The sequence below is a fragment of the Petaurus breviceps genome, unplaced genomic scaffold (genome assembly GCF_028583685.1).
Source record: "Petaurus breviceps papuanus isolate PSGF00001 unplaced genomic scaffold, PetGlider_PUasm1.0 81, whole genome shotgun sequence".
In the NCBI taxonomy this organism is placed as follows: Eukaryota; Metazoa; Chordata; class Mammalia; order Diprotodontia; family Petauridae; genus Petaurus; species Petaurus breviceps.
Window position 1 is genome coordinate 500,703 of NW_027186546.1, and position 17,974 is coordinate 518,676.

The window sequence follows — 17,974 nt, forward strand, 5'->3', positions numbered from 1 at the left end:
TTTACTTTTATAGAGCACACTGAGAATAGTTGATATATTTGTGTGTAACTCAGCAGAAACAAGGAGCACATCGAAGATCTTTGATATACAGTTTCTTCTTTGGTAGGTCTCTGAAAGGCACATATTTCCTCTCTTTTCCTTTTGCTTATTTTCATGTAAATTCAGTATGTAAATTTTGTTCCATTGAAACCAATGGTAGCAGAAGAAAACGTACTTTGCCAATGGGTTAAAAGCACATGGTCTGTAATCTACATGGAAATGTGGAGGGTTCAAGGAACTCTAAGCAAATCAGTGCTTAGAATACAAGTCCTTCAAAGAACTCCTGAGAAATTCGCCTTTTTGTCTTTCCGTTGACAGATATTTATAGAACACACTGAGAATACTGGGTATATTTCCCTATAACTCAGCAGAAACAATGAGCACATCGAAGATCTTTTATATACTGTTTTCTCATTAGCTAGATCTCCAAAACACCCACATTTCATCTCTTTTGCTTTGGCTTGTTTTCATTTAAATTGAGTATGTATATTTCCTTCATTAAAACCAATTGAAGCACATGAAAAAACACTTTGGCAAAGGAGTAAAATGAAATTGTCAGGACTCTACATGGAAATGTGGATGGCTGAAGGATCTATAATCAAAGTAGGGCTTACAATTCAAGTACTTTAAAGAACTCCTGAGAAATTCTCTTTTTCATCTTTGCTTAGATATTTATAGGGCACACTAAGAATACTGGGTATATATCCCTTTAACTCAGCAGAAACACTGAGCATATCGAATATATTTTATATACAGTTTTCTCTTAGCTAGATGTCTGAAACACACAGCATTGCATCTCTTTTACTTTCCATTATTACCGTTGAAAATGATTATTTAGGTTTTCTGCCATTTAAACCAATGGGAGGAGATGAAAACACACTTTGTCAAAGGAGTAAAAGCAAATGGTCAGGACTCTACATGGAAAAATTCAGGGCTGAAGGAACTGTAAGCAAAACAGTACTTAGAATTTAAGCACTTCAAAGGACAACTCAGAAATTTGTGTTTTCAGATTTACCTAAAAACATATTGTAGAGTACACTGAGAATACTGGGCATATTTCCATGTAACTCAGCAGAAACAATGGGCATAGAGAACATATTTTATAAACAGTTTACTCATAGCTACATCTCTGAAACGCACACATTGAATCTCTTTCACTACGGATTATTTCCATTTAAATTGGATATATATGATTTCTGCCATTGAAAATATGGTTAGTAGATGAAAATGCCCTTTGTCAAAGTAGTAAAAGCAAATCATCAGGACTATACTAGAAAAGTGGAGGGCTGAAGGCTCTATAATCAAAGTATTGCTTAGAATTCAAGTACTTCAAAGAACTCCTGAGAAATTTGCTTTCTCACCTTAACTTAGATATTTATAGGACGCACCGAGCATACTGGGTATATATTCCTGTAACTCAGCAGAAACAATGAGCGCATCGAAAATCTTTTATATACAGTTTTCTCTTAGCAAGATGTCTGAAATGCACAGCACTTCATCTCTTTTACTTGCGATTATAACCGTTGAAAATGATTATTTAGCTTTTCTGCCATGGAAACCAGTGGGAGGAGATGAAAACGCACTTTTGAAAAAAGGAGTAAATGCAAATGGTCAGGAATCTACATGGAAAAATCTAGGGCTGAAGGAACTGTAAGCAAAGCAGTACTTAGAATTTAAGTACTTCAAAGAACAACTCAGAAATTCCCGTTTTCATCATTACTTGAATAGACATTGTAGAGTATACTAAGCCTACTGGGTAAGTTCATTGTAACTCAGAAAAAAACAATGAGAACAACAAAGATCTTTTGTATACAGTTTTCTCTCAGCTAGATCTCTGAGCGCACACATTGCATCTCTTTTACTTGTGATTATTATCGTTGATAATGAGTATTTAGTTTTTCTGCCATTGAAACCAATGGGAGTAGTTGAAAATTCACTTTGCCAATGGATGAAAAGCAAATGATCTGTACTCTACATGGAAATGAGGAGGGCTGAAGGAACTCTAAGCAAAGCAGTGCTTACAATTTAAGTATTTCAAAGAACTCCTGTCAAGGCTTTGCTTTTAGGTCATCAGCTGGGGAGGAAAGGCAAAAATAGGAACTTCTCCAATGATTTGTTGATAGTATCTTCCCATTCAGAACTGGATCAAAAGAGAGGATGGTTTTTATGGGAAGCATTAGAAAAGAACAAATATTATGCCATTGAGACTCCAAAAAACTCCATCAAACAAATGACTTGGAGTTGAAGAAACTTAGACTGGCTTGTGCAGGGATGAAAATAACAGAACTAACCTTGCCCTGGTTTGATTACTTTATTCCAAAAGATGTGACCTACTCTGATACCTCATTACAATGTGAAAGTACCCCCAAGAGCTGAAGGATGTGCCAGGGCAGCAGAAGATTTGGTAGGCTTCTACCAGGCTGGAAATCCTTTGAGTACCATCCTGGCCAAAAATAAATGAGACTACTGTCACAGAACTAAATGGCAGAGAAGTTCAGCAGCAGCTCTTACTGATCTCAAATTGGGTAATATGTATCTTTTGTTTTTCTTTTTGTTTGTTTGTTTTCACTATGGGACCAGAAGCCAAGGACAATAAGGGTAAGTGCAGTAGGAAACAAGTTAGGGATGGAACAAATAGTTCCAGGACATCTGAACCATGTGGATTTTCTCATGTCTTATCCTAAACAATTCAGATTTGTAAGCTTCTACAGTTGATCGCTACATTATTAGCTTGTCTTGTGGGTCAACTTGTTAGAACCTGATGGCAGGTGGAATCCCCACCTGGGGCAAGTTAACTTCAAAGAGGAAAAATATCCACACCACTGATTATACTCCTAAGCCCAGTTATCTCATAGAATGTCTTTCACAGTTTCACAAGGAGGATTAGGTGACCTGGTTCAGTATACACTAATAACCACGACTAGATTAAAAAAAAAAATTGTATTTACAAATCTGGAAGAGCCCCACCCCATAGTCTTCTCACCCTGAAAATCATCTCTATCATCATTCCTATGCAGCCTTCTCACATTAGAAAAACTCTGCAGATGTCGCCCCTTCCTCTGATTGGTCAGCTCTTCTCAGGACTTCCATTTCAAGGAAGCACTCAAAGCATCAATGTTCACTCCACGGCTCTTTAGGATCCACTTCTGACTCTCTGGACTTCTTTCTCCACCATATCCCTATACAGATACCTTACCCCCATTTTATGTGCCTTCCCCCAACAGAATGGAAGCCATCTTTCATTTTGTCTGTATTTGTGTCACAGAACCTAACACATAAGTGCTTAATAAATGCTTGTTGATTCAACTTGGATCTGTGATCACAATGATGCGGCTACCAACTTCAGCAGGGGTCGATGGCCTTCCAGCTAAACCTCCTCATTGTGCGTGTAGAGTCTTGTTCGTGTTCTATGAGTCTGCCACAGAACATCTACCCGCCGTGGTACTGGGAGCTCTCTTTAAGTGTGCTGATACCAAGTTACATCCAGAAGACTCCCAGGCTGTCCATTTGTTATCTTTCACTCTTGCGATGTGATTGGCCGATCTCATTTTCAGGTCACATACATTTTTGCTTTCTTTTTACATTGTCATGTGTGTATTTCCTCATTGGTAATATAATACAACCGATTTATAGCCAAAATAGGTCTTTATGTTGTTCTTTAGGTACCTCCAAATTTCAATTCTTTAAAAACTCTGATATTCTATGCATCATCTGAAGAATATTGGTATAAAAGAGATGAGGGTTTTTTTTTTCTTTCAGGGAGCTTGGAATTCTTTAAAAGCACTATATAATTTCCCAAATCCAAACCAACACACTTCTTTTCCTATTCAGTTCACTGTCCATCTGCAGTGTCTTCCTAAGGTCTATATACTGATAGACCACTTATTCTACTTGTCCTTTTAACTATATATATATATCATAATCTGCGACTTTGTGGGAGAACCATTTTGGGAAACAAACTCTCCTACTCCTTCCATGAGATCATATATTACTTTACATTGGTTTTATATTCAAATGAAAATAATTGCCTACTTTTGGTCATCTGGTATAATTGTATGACGTTATCTAGTTTTATATGCCAGTATTGATCTTATATGGGAATGGGGCCACCTAGTGGCGGATAGATGTTTCAGCAACCATTTTCTCATGCATAGAGAATGTATTGGTATTGATTCTTCAATCATTTTTCTGGAATTGGTCTTACTGAAGTTGATGCTTAAGATTATCAGGGTCTTTTGTCAACCCATCGTGGAAGATGCAAACGTATGCACTGAAATAGATGTTGTCAAAGTAATGTTTGTGGGATATTGGGGAGGGGGGATAGGGAGGTAGAATTGTAGGGAAGGTAGCAGCTTCAGAGGGTTTATGTAGGTTATTTGGGTCCCACCTTTTGCAACCAAACAGACTTAGACTTGAATTTCAATTAATACCTATTTGCTTATAGTCAGACCAAGATTTCCTTCTCTATCTTCACCCTTTTGGTAATCAGTTCAATTCTACACTATTCTTGAATTCCTTGCTGCCTTGCTTGTCACTAATAATACCCTGCCACATCTCAACCATGAATTACTCTTCTATCTGCCTCATTCACTCCTTTTAGCTTGCTGCTGGAGGAAATCATGAAATGAGGCTTATTGGATCCACTACAAAATTATGTTATATAATCTCAATTGGGCCCTTACTTTGGCAAAGTAATGTTTTTATACCTCTCTAATTGTTTGCTATTCTAATACCACAGTAACTATTCCAAGTCTTTTCATTCCTCCTCTAGGCACCTAAAGCACCCCCAACCCTCTCAGCTGAGAAACTTGCTCCATAATTCATCCTCCAAAACTGGGGTCATTTGCCATCAGCTCCCTGTTCTTCTTTCCTCCTCTTCTCAAATCACTCAGACAACTTTCCCTACAATCTCCCTTACTCCTGACAAATCACTCTACATTTATCCTTGATCCCATCCTACCATTTTCTCCAGCAGACTGCCACTACCCACTACTCTAATGAACCACCCCCATCCCTCTATCTCTGTCTGTGTGTGTGTGTGTGTGTCTGTCTGTCTCTCTCTCTCTCTCTCTCTCTTTCTCTGTCTCTGTCTCTCTGTCTCTCTCTCTTTCTGTCTCTCTCTCTCTGTCTCTCTGTCTGTCTGTCTGTCTGTCTGTCTCTCTCTCTCTCACTCACTCCTGGTTCCTATGTATAGTCTACAAAAATGTCAATGTCTCCCCTATTCTCACTAGATCTCACCAACACCCCTAGCAACTGCTATCTCTCCTCTTCTTGTACAGAGTCCATGAGAGTCATTCACACTAGGTTACTTCATTTTATCTCCTCTCCTTAGTTTCTAAACCTTTTGTAATCCAAATTCTGAACTCCTCATCTAACTGAAACTGCTTTATCCAGTTACCAATGAACTTTTAACTGCCAAATCTAATAGCTTTTTCTCATGCCATCTCTGAAAATTTTAATGCCGACAATCACAATTTCCTGGATGTTTTCTCTTTTCTAACCTTTGGTGACACTATTCTCCCCTGGTCTTCCTACCTCTTAGACTACTTTTCAATGTACTTTACTGGATATTTATCCTAGTCAAACTCACTAACTATGAGTGTCCCACAAGGCTCACTCTTGGGACCTCTTTTTTTTTTTCTTTTCATATCACTTAGAGATTTTATCAGCTCCCATAGATTTAACTATCATCTCTATGCAAGTGATTCCCACATCTACACACCGAGCCCTAATCTCTCTCCTCCATGGGGTGTTCTTGCCAAAGTTGCTGGAATGGTTTGTCATTTCCTTCTCCAGTGGATCACCTTTCGTCGGAACTCTCTACTATAACCTGTCCATCTTAGGTAATCCTGCATGGCATAGCTAATACTTTCATTAAGCTATGCAAGACCCTCCGCCACAATAAAGCAGTGATCCATCTACTTCTGCTTCATTGACTACACTAAACCTTTGACTTTGTGGATCACAACAAAATGTGGCAATTCCTCAAAGAAATGAGAGTTCCAGATCATCTTAATTGTCTCCTGTAGAACTTGTATGTGGGCCAAGAAACAACAGCTAGAACTGAACATGGATCAGCTAAAGATTGGAAAAAGAGCGCTACAAAAGTGTATATTGTCACCTTATTTATTTAATTTATGTTAATTGTACAGCATGTGAAATTCCAGGCCAGACGAATCAAAAGCTGGAATTAAAGTTCCTGGGAGAAATATCAACAATCTCAGATATGCAGATGGTACCACTCTGATGGCAGAAAGTGAAGAGAAATTAAGAAACCTCTTAATGAGAGTTAAAGAGTAAAGTGTAAAAGTTGGCTTGAAGCCTAATATCAAAAAAAAAACACTAAGATCTTGGCAACTGGTCCCATAACTTCCTGGCAAATAGAGGGAGAATAAATGAAAGCAGTGTCAAATTTTATATTCTTGGGCTCAAATATCATTGCAGACAGCAACTTTAGCCACGAAATTACAATTACTTGCAATACAAAAGGAACTCTATGGCAAATCTAGACAGTATACTAAAAAGCAGAGACATAACCTTGCCAACAAAGCTCCATATGGTCAAATATATGATTTTTCCAGTACTAATGTATGCCTGTGAGAGATGGACTATAAGGAAAGCTGAGTATCACAGAATCAATGCTTTTGAATTGTGGTGCTGGAGAAGACTTTTGGGATTCCCTTGTACAATAAAGAGATCCAATCAGTCTATACTTAAAGAAATCAATTCAGGTTATTCACTGGAAAGCTAAATAGTGTAGCTGAAGCTTAAATACTGTGGCCTCATGAAAAGATGAGACTCATTGAAAAAGATCCTGATGTTGGGAAAGATTGAAAGAAGAAGGAAACAGCAGATGAGATGGATAGACTGTCATGGAAACAATGAACATGAACTTGGACAAACTTCAAGAGATAGTGGAAGATAAAAGGGCCTGGCATGCTATGGTTCATGAGGTCATGAAGGGTCGGACATGACTGAACAAATGAACAATAACAACAAATCTCTCTCCTAAGTGAACTTATCACTCACATTTCCCCCACATATCCAATCTGTTGTCTTATCATTTCCCCTTCACAATATCTCTCATACATATCTCCTTCTTTCTACTTACAAAGCCACCTTCCTTACACAGGCTCTCATTAGCTCTCACCTGGATTATTGTAAAAACCTTCTAATTTGTCTCCTTGCCTCAAGCCTCTCCCCACCCCCAATCAAATTTCCACTCAGTTACCAAAGTGATTTCCCAAAAGCACAGTCTTATCATGTCACTCTACTACTCAATTAACTATAGTGCTTCATGATTACTTCTAGGATCAGATATAAAGTCCTGTGTTTAACCTTTAAAGTCCTTCACAATCCAACCCTTCCTATCTCTGCAGTCTTCTTATACTTCATTCCCTTTCACACACCATATGTCCCAGTTATACTAGCTCACTTATTGTTACTCACTCAACACTCAGGTTTACCAACTCTGTGCCTTTGTACTGGCTGTCCCCTGTGCCCAGAAGGCTCTCTCTCCCCCCTGCCCCCGCCTCCTTCAGGACTCAACTCAAATCCCACATTCTGCAGAAGACTTTCCCATTCTCTTTCCCAATTTACCTCTGCGATTACCTTCCCTTTACACTATAAAGATATTGTATTACATAACCTGAGCCCCAAAGCCCATTGGTATGGGAGCCTCTTCTCATTGCTGGAGATCAAAATAAGTGCTTGGATAAAGGGAGGAGGTAGCAAGAGAAGAGAAGATAAATTAGATCTCTTTAGTCTCTTTGGGGTATTCTGGCTTCCACCTTCAAGAAAGAAGATGGACAATTTAAACCTTACTTTAGGTTGCTGAAAATAAAGCCAAAAAAAAAAAGACCCTGAGAAGAAACTGATGTGTATAACCTTTATCATATCTCCATTCCCAGCTCGCTACACTAGAGACTTTAAGGAATTTCCTTTTGGGTGAGATCTGGTATTCTCTTTTGGTTGAACTGTTACTTTCACCCCCATAGGAGAGTTCCTTCACTTTCTCTGATTTGTTTCATTGTTAACTTGGATAAGTGGGTTTCCTTGTTATTTCTTACATGTACTCATTCTAGAATTGGTATTTGGTAGAAAGGCAGTCAAGCCTTAGAATATAAAGCTTAGGGCCTTCCTTGCCCCATTAAGAAATTGTTATTGTTGAGTCATAACTGACTCTTCATGATCCTGTAGACCACAGCACACCAATACCATCCATGGGGTTTTCTTGGCAAACATCCTGAAATTATTTGCCTTTTCCTTCTCCAAAGGATTAAACAAACAGAGGTTAAGTGACTTGCCCAGAGTCACACAGCTAGTGTCTGAGGTCACATTTGAACTCGGGTCTTCCTGACTCCAGGTCCAGCACTCTATCCACTGAGCCATCAACCTCTTTAAGAAATAGTGATCGGGGCAGTGAGGTGGCACAGTAAATAGAGCACTGGCCCTAGAGTCAGGAGAACCTGAGTTCAAATCCGGTCTCAGATACTTAACACTTACTAGCCATGTGACCTTGGGCAAGTCACTTAACCCCAATTGCCCTGCATTCCCCCCTCCAAAAAGGAAAAAAAAAAATAGTGATCAAGAATTAAACTTGAACCTCAAACCTATCCCTGGACTTACTATTTAAATATTTCAGGAAACAAATAGATATAATTCTAGCCCTGAACCCCCTAACTCTCAGGAGAACAGAGTGGTCAAGCTTCTGGTCCCAACCTCCTGCTTTCCTCTTCTGGCAGAAACTGCAGTCTCCCTTGGAGAGAAGAGTGGGAAGAGGGAACACTAGAGATATGTCGATTTTGCCCCCTCTGCGAAATCAAGACACCCTATGCTTCCTGTGGAGAGACAACCTTGTCACATGTACAGCGTTATTTACTAGTTAATTCCCTCATTAGAATGTGGGCTCCTTGAGAACAGGACCCATGTTTTTACCTTTCTTTGTATCTGCAGTGCTTATTAATAGAACTCAATAAATGCTTCTTGACTGAGTCATTAACTGACAGGAAAATTAAAGACAAAAAAAAAAGGAACCATTGCGTTATCTCAAGGAGTTTACATTCTATATTCACTGAGTAAAAATATTGGGAATCTCTGAAATTAGTGTAGTTCTAGGCTTATATTGGCTCACTATGCTAAGAGAATAAGACAAAGAAAATAACATTGAAATAGTGTACACTGTTATATTTTCAGGCATTAGTTCTATAAACAAGCCCATGAAAGGATTTTATTAATGTTTTTCAAATTTGGAAAAAAAAATGAAAAATTAAAATAATTCTTTTTTTAAATTTATTTTATTTTTAATTTATGGAAGCATTTCTATAACATATTACAACAAAAAAGATGATTGTACATGAAACTGTAAGTCCACTATGTACAACTTGCTAATTCTTTTGAAATATGCAACAAAGTTATCATATATATTTTTTTCTTTTTTCTTCTCTTTCCCCTCCCCCTCCCCAGAAATAACCACCATTAGACATAAATAGGTATGTGTGTATATGTATATATACATGTATTTAATATGTGTACATATGTATGTGTTTGTGTAGACACTCTCAAGGTCTCTCTCAAGAACTTTGGAATTGATTATAGGACATGGGAAACTCTGGTACAGGATCTCTCAGCATGGCATACCAATATCAGAGAAGGTGCTATGCTCTAAGAGCAAAGCAGAATTGAAACAGCTCAAAGGAAATGCAGGATGGGCAAATTTAGAGAATCCATTCCAAATGTTCACATGGACTACTTATGCCCAACCTGTGGTAGTGCATTCCAAGCTCATGTTGCTCTGATCAGACACAGTCAGACACATTAAAACTGGACTTTTAGTGATGTCATTTTGGTCCTCTTTAAGAATGAAGGACAACAACCAACCAACCAATATATATAAATACACACACATAATTATTCTATGCATACTTCTATTAAGCAGTTCTTTCTCTGGATACAGATAGCGACTTTATTCATATGTTCTTTATAGTTAATTTGGGTATTCATAATAGTCAAAATGACTTATTCGCTCAAAGCCATTCTTAAAACGATATTGTTGCTACTATATACAAATGTTCTCTTGGTTCTGCTCATTTCACTTTTTATTATTTCATACAAATCTTTCCATGTTTTTCTAAAATCACTGAGCTCATCATTTCTTATGGCACAATAATATTCCTTTACAATCATATGTCATAATTTGTTCAGTCATTGCCCAATAGATGTGCATCCCTGAAAATTCCAGTTCTTTGCCACAACAAAGAGAGCTGCTATAAGTACTTTAGAACCTACATATTCTTTTTCTTTTTCCCTAATCATCTTTGGAAATACAACTAGCATTGCTGGGTCAAAGGTTATAGGCAGTTTAATAATTCTGCATAATTCCAGATGGCTCTCCAAAATGGTTGGATCAGTTCACAATTCCACCAACAATGAATTAGTGTCCCAATTTTTCCACATCTCCTCCAACATTTGTCCCTTTCCCTTTCTATCATTCTAGCCAATCCCATAGGTGTAAAATATCTCAAGGTTGGTTTTTCTTGTTTGTTTGTTTTTAGAGTTTAATAGATTTATTAGCACAGTTGTAAATTTGTTTTATCAGTTAACAGACCGGTAAACAGCTCCACTAATAGTACCTGTTTGTTTGTTTTTTACACTCCCTACAGCATTAGTTCTTTTCTTTTTCTTTTCTTGGTCGAGTTTGAAAATCTGTTGGGTGTGAGGTGATATCTCAGAGTTGGTTTAATTTGCATTTCTTTAATTATTAATGATTTAAAGGTTTTTTTTCCCCCCATATGGCTACCAATGGCTTATATTTCTTCTGCTGAAAACTGCCTGTTTATATTCTTTGACCATTTGCCATTTGGGGATATAGCTTTTACTATTACAAATTTGACTCAGTTCCCTATATATCTCAGAAATTAGATCTTTATCAGAGAAACTTACATTAAGGATTCTCCCTCCCAACTTATGATGAAAAATGCTATCCCTCCCCAAAGAAAAAACTGATGGGGTCTGAATACAGATTGAAACAACTTTTGTTTTTGTTTTTTTTCCACTTTGTTTTTCTTGAGATATTTTTCAATATTTTCTTTCACAACATGACTATTATGGATATGTTTTGCATGACTGCATATATATAACCTATATGGAATTGCTTGCCTTCTCAATAATGAGATAGAGGGTGAGAAGGGAGGAAGGGAGAGAATGTGGAACTCAAAGTTTTAAAAACAAATGTTAAAAGTTGTTGTTTACATGTAACTGGGGGAAAATTAAATACTAAATAAATACAAATAAAAAAGGATTTCCCCTTCCCAGTTTCCTGCCTCTCTTATAATTTCAGATGTATTGGTTTTATTTGTGGAAAAACTTAAATTAATGTCATGAAAATTGTCCATTTTACCTCCTTTGAATCTCTTCATTCTTTGGTCATGAACTCTGACCCTATCCATACATCTGTCATGTAATTCTTCTATGCTCTTCCAATTTGTACATGATGCTACCCTTTATGCATGAATCATTAATTGTGTAACCATTTGGAGCTTGTCTAAGCATACATTATAAGGTATTGGTCTAGACCTACTTTCTGCCAGACTGCTTTAAAAAAGAAGTGATTTCTTGCCCCCAAGAGATGGTATCTTTGGGTGAATAAAACACTAAGTTACTGTGTTTGCTATTTGTTTCTGAATATTTTGTACCTAACCTGTTCTGCTGATCAATCTTTCTATTTCTTACCCAATGTAAATTATTTTGATGATTCTAGTTTTGTAACATAGTTTGATATCTGCTGGGTCCCCTTGCTTTCCACTTTCTTTTCATCAATTCCCTTATATTCTTGACCTTTTGTTTCTCCAAATAAATTTTTGCTAGCTCCATAAAATGATAATTTAATTGGTATGGCACTGAATAAGTAAATTAATTTAGGTAGTATCATCATTTTTATTATGCTGGTTTGGCCTATTTATTAGCAATTAATATTTCTCCAACTATTTAGATTTGCCTTTATTTGTGTAAGGAGTGTTTTGTAATTGTGTTAATATAGTTCTTGTGTATGCCTTAGCAGATAGGCTCCAAAGTATTTTCTACTATGTAGTTATTTTAAATGGAATTTTCCTATATCTTCCTGCTGGATTTTTGTTGGTAACACAAAGAAATGCTGATGATTTTTGTGTTTTATTATATGTCCAGAAGCTTAGCTGAAGTTTTCATTGGTCCACTTAGTTTTTCAGTTGACTTACTAGGGTTCACTAAGTAAATTATATTCTTCTAAAGTGATAATTTTATTTCCTCTTTGCCTATGCTTATCTTTTCATTTTCTTTTTATTGTCTTGTTGTTAGAGGTAGCATTCTAATAACAATATTGAATAGTGGTGAGAATGGACATTATCACTTCACCCCTGTTCTTCTTGAAAAGACCTTTAGCTTACCCCATTCTATATAGTGTTGACTCTTGGTTTTAGATGAGTACTATTTATGATTTTAAGGAAAGAAATGCTTATTTCTATGCTTTCTCAGTTTTTTTTTTAAACAGGAATGGGTAATACATGTTCTGAAAAGCTTTTTATGCATCTACTGAAACAATATGATTTTTGTTTTTTATTAATATGTTTGATTTTATTCATCTTTTCTAATAATAAAAAACTACTCCTGCATTCCTTGAACAAATACAGCCTTGTCATATTATATGATCCTTATGTTATAGTTTCCTTGATGTTTTATTTAAATTTTCTACATCAATAATAATTAGGAATATTGGTCTATGGTTAGCTTTCTCTGTTTTGATTCTGTCTGCTTTAAATATCAAGATCATATTTATGTCATAAAAGGAATTGATAGATAGTTTGTGTGGCATTGGAAAGAGTTGCCCTTTAAATGTTTTGTAGAATTTGCTTCCATCTGGCCCTGGTGTTTTTGGGTTTTGTTTTAGTACTTACTTTATGTTTTATTCAATTTCTTTTTCAAGATAGAATTATCTAAATATTTATGTTTCCTGTTTTCTTAATATGGGCACTTGATAGTTTTGTAAAAGTATTAATCTATTTTATTTAGATTGTCAATTTTGTTGGTATATAGTTGAATGAAAGAGCTCCTAATAATTGCTTTTATTTCTTTTTCATTCATTGTAAATGTACCTTTTCATTTACTGGTAATTTGGTTTTCTTCTTTCTCTTTATAATGCAACCAGCTAATGACATCTATTTTATTTTTTAAAAAACAAAAAATATTGAATGGATAGTTTTTAAGAAAAAAACATTTAAAGTATCAGTAGTCATAAGAAGAAAGTGCTATAAATAAATAATAATTAGAGAAATACAAAGTAACATTCAGTTTATCTTCAGAAGAATCCTGTAAGGTAGATACTGTAGATACCATTTTACAGATAAGGAAACTAAATACTTGGATTTATTTTTGCTTTTAAGTCAAGGTTTCTTAATCTTGGGTCTATGAATTTTTAAAATATATATATATTTATAACTATTTCAATATGATTGGATTTCTGTGTAATCTTTTCTGTTTTATTTAATGCATTTAAAGACACTAAAGATATCTCAGAAAGTCTACAAGCCCATCACACATATACACAATGTTAAGAAACCTTGATGTAAGTCAAGGACTCTTAGATTTCTCTAATGAATAATAATTTAGAACATTTTTTCATATGACTATAAATTGTTTTTATTTCTTCATTGTAAAACTGCTTATTCATATCTCCGACCATTTATCAAAAGAGGAATGACTTGTATTCTTATAGATTTGACAATGTTCTTTATATATTTGAGATATGAGACCTTTATCTGAGAAGCTTTTTATAAAAATTATTGCCAATTTTCTGCTTTCCTTCTGATCTTGGTTATATTTGTACAAAAATGTTTTAGTTTAATGTAATCAAAATTATCCATTTTATACTTAATTTGTCTCTCTAACTCTTACTTATTCATAAACTAAAATCCTTAAAAAATACAAAATAATATTTTAAAAGATATTCATTTCACCAGGAAATTAATGCATTCTAAATTAATGAAAAGAACCACAGTTTCATTTCTAAAATAGTACAGTGTATTTCTACTCCTCTCTGCTCTGACCCCATTCCCAACCCAAACTTAAATCTACTGCTACCATAGTGACAAAATGGATTCAGTTTCTCTCTGTAGCCAGAGAATGCTCTTATATAGACTGGAACTTGGATTTCAGTGAAGTGTTGAGTCTGTCTACTGTGAGGTTTCTATGAACATTATTTTAGCCATGTTCATTTTAAAATAGACTTTCAGATTTGCCAACAAGATGTTGGCAGAAACCCCTCCAATTCCTGGACATCAGAACAAGGAAAAAAAAAAAATCCAAGTCTTTTAGGAACAAAGTAACACTTATAGAGGGCAGGTAGGCGGCACAGTGGATAGAGAACGGGACCTGAAGTCAGGCTGACCCATCTGGCCTCAGACACTTATTGCCTGGGTCAGTCACTTACCCCTGTTTGCCCCAGTTCCTCATCTATAAAATAAGCTGGAGAAGGAAATAGCTAACCCATTCTAGTATCTTTGCCAAGGAAACCCCGAATGTGGTCATGAAGAGTGGGTCACGACTGAAATGACTGAATAAAACAAAACAAAAACAACAGAGCGTAGTCTTTGTATGAGAAAATGTTGCTGAAATATCTGTTGGTCACTAGGTGGACCCAGTCTCTTGTAAAATCAATGGCAGTATAATGCCAACTCCAACTAGATCAATGGAATAAAAACCACAACATCGGAAGCCATATTCCTTTGGAAATAAGCCTAATGTATAGTAGTAATATCCAAAACAGTGGAAGGAGTAGGATAGGATCCAAAATTAGTCCTACCACAAACTAGCAATCTGAACTCAAACCATTTAGCTGTTCTGGGCCTGTTTGTCTTTTACTGGGGTGTGGCCTCTGGGTCACATTGAAGCACACATTGATCATGAGGTTGACGCACACATTGCCAGAGCAAGCTCAGTGTTTGGGACACTCTCAAGGAAAGTGCAGAAGACAAGAGGTATTACTGAAGGTCTACAGAGCCACTGTGCTGATCTTATTGTGTGCCTGTGAAACCTGGACGGCATACCAACTGAATTGCTTCCATGTGAATTATCTTGGGAAGATTCTGAAGATCACCTGGTAGGATAAGGTACCAGACACTGAGGTCCTTTCTTGAACTAAACTGCCAAGCATTCAAACTCTACTGAAGAGAGCACAACTTTGATGGGCTGGCCATGTTCGAATGTCAAGTGTACTCTTGCTGAGAGGACTATTTTATGGAGAACTTACACAGGGCAAGTGCTCAGATGGTAGTCAAGAAAAAGCTATATAAGGACACTCTCAAGGTCCTTCTTAAGAACTTTGGAATTGATTGTGTGACACGGGAGACAGTAGCATAGGACCATCCAGGATGGCGTGCCCCCATCAGAGAAGGGGCTGTGCTCTCTGAGCAAAGCAGAATTGAAGTAGCTCAAAAGAAACACGATGGGGGCGGCTAGGTGGCACAGTGAATAGAGTACTGGCCCTGGAGTCAGGAGGACCTGAGTTCAAATCTGGCCTCAGACAACTTAACACAAAAAAGCTGTGTGACCTTGGGCAAGTCTCTTAACCCCAATTGACCTACCTTACCCCCCCCCCAAAAAAAAGCAATATGAAATGCACAAATTTAGAGAATCCACCCCAAATGTTGAGATGTACTATTTGTGCCCGACCTATGGTAAAGCATTCCAAGTTTGCATTGGTCTGTTTAGACACAGTTGGACACACTGTAACTTGGCTCTAAAATAATGGTGTCTTTTTGGTCCTCTTTGAGAACAAAGGATAACCAACCTGTTTGTAAAAAAAAACAAAAACCCGAGAACTTTAGGTGATTGTTAAGAGAATTTTAAAATGAGATATGCATGAAAGTTTTTTTTTAATTAAGTGCCTTATACTCTACTATTTGTGAGCATTCATACAAATAAAACAACTTTCCATAAGCTATGATGTCCCTTGGTACAGAAGACTGATCTTGGCTACTAGCAGCCAGAAGCTTTTGTGGAGTATTATGAGAAACTTGCCACTATTTCTAATTAAAAATATGTTCTATGTTCTTAACAAATGACTTTACAATGAAGTTTTAGAACATAGTCTATTCTCAAGAAGATTGCTGAAATAATCAGTATCAACAGGCTGTTAATATGAATCAGGAAATAGGGGAAATAGCATTAGTGTAATTTTCAAATCCAAATAAAAAGAATGTGGCATTAGGAGGCTCACATATTCACTGATTCTGAAACATCTTGCTAAGCAGGCTTCTCACAATATACAGTGCTAGGTGCCTGAGGGAAAAATTTTAATATCTTCCCAAACTGGATTATGTATGACTAAGAAATAATAAGGTTCCCAAGGTCACTAACAAAATGGAGATGAATCTCCTCTTCAAGTGGCAAGTTCTCTTAGTTTGATGACAGAATAGTCTAGCAATTATATGGCATTAATTGTATGGCATTTATATTAGCCAGGCACTGTGCTGAGCACTTCACAATGCCTATCTCTTTTGCTCCTCACAACCACCCTGTTAGGAGGTAGGTGTTGTTACTGTTCTGTAGTTTCAGTTCTGTCCAACTCTTCATGGCCCCAGCTGGAATTTTCTTGACAAAGATACTGGAGTGGTTTGCCATTTCCTTCTCTAGTTCATTTTACAGACTAAGAAACTGAGGCAAATAGGGTTAAGTGATTTGCCCAGGGTCACACAGCTAATAAATATCTGAGCTTGGATCTGAAGTCAGGTTTTCCTGTCTCCGGGCCAAGCATTCTCTCTATTGGGCTACCTAACTGCCAGAGAAGCTTAAAGCTAACATAGTAGTATAAGCTTATCAATTTAATTATCCACTTATCACTGGAGAATGTAATAGTTGGGCAGTTTGGGCACTGCCATTTAAGACACATCCTATATGTTTGACAGGGAAAAGACCTTACTTATATTGAAATGAGCCTGGGCTTTCTTATGGACAAAGTAGCATAGTTACATATCTGAAAATAAAACTGCACGATTCTAGGTAGAGCTCTTCTGGAGTTCAATTAATATGGAAATAGAAAATGGAAGGTACCCTGTCTCTTTAAGATTCTTTTCATAAGGAGCAGTTAAGGGTCAAAAAGAAAAGGGGGGAAGGACTTTTATTTAAAGGAAGAAATTTGTTATTATTGTCAAAAGATACAATAAGATATTGCCTCTGCTGTGGATGAAAATTTTGATACCTAGTAGAGTGGGAAAATAATTTTGGTTTAACACAAACTGTTAAAAATGTGTATGAAGAAACAGCTTATGAGATTTTGGAAACTTTGGGAGAGAAAATAATCTATAGTGTGGATTCAGCAACCTCAATCCCCGTGTTAACAATGTGGAATGATGCCTCACTTATATCGGAATAGTTTAATGTTATAGTCAGAGAAATATTTATTCTTTTAAAAAGTAAGTAATTTTAAGAGCACTGGTCAACTATAACTTATTAAACACCTATTATGTGCCAGGTGCTGGGCTAAAGGCTGGGAGTACAAAGACAAAAACCACCCTCTGCTCTGAAAGAGCTCACAGTCATGTGGCATATTGGGAAGTCAATACGCAAACAACCATGTACAAACAGGATCTGTGTCCAGAATAAATTGGGGGTAATCTCAGAGAGAAGGCACTAAGATTAAGGACTGGGAAAGGCTTCCTGAAAAAGGTGGGACTCGAGCTGACATTTAGAGGAACCAGGGAAGGCAGGAGGTAGAGATGAGGACAGGAAATGTTCCGAGCATGGGGGACAGACAGTAAAAATGCTCTGGATTGAGAAGTGGGGTGTTAAGTTTGAGTAACTGCCAGCTTCACTGGGCTACAGAGTATGGGAAAGGGAGTAAGGTATAAGAAGCCTAACGTGGCCAGGTTATTAAGGAGTTTGAAAGACAAATAGAGAATTTTAT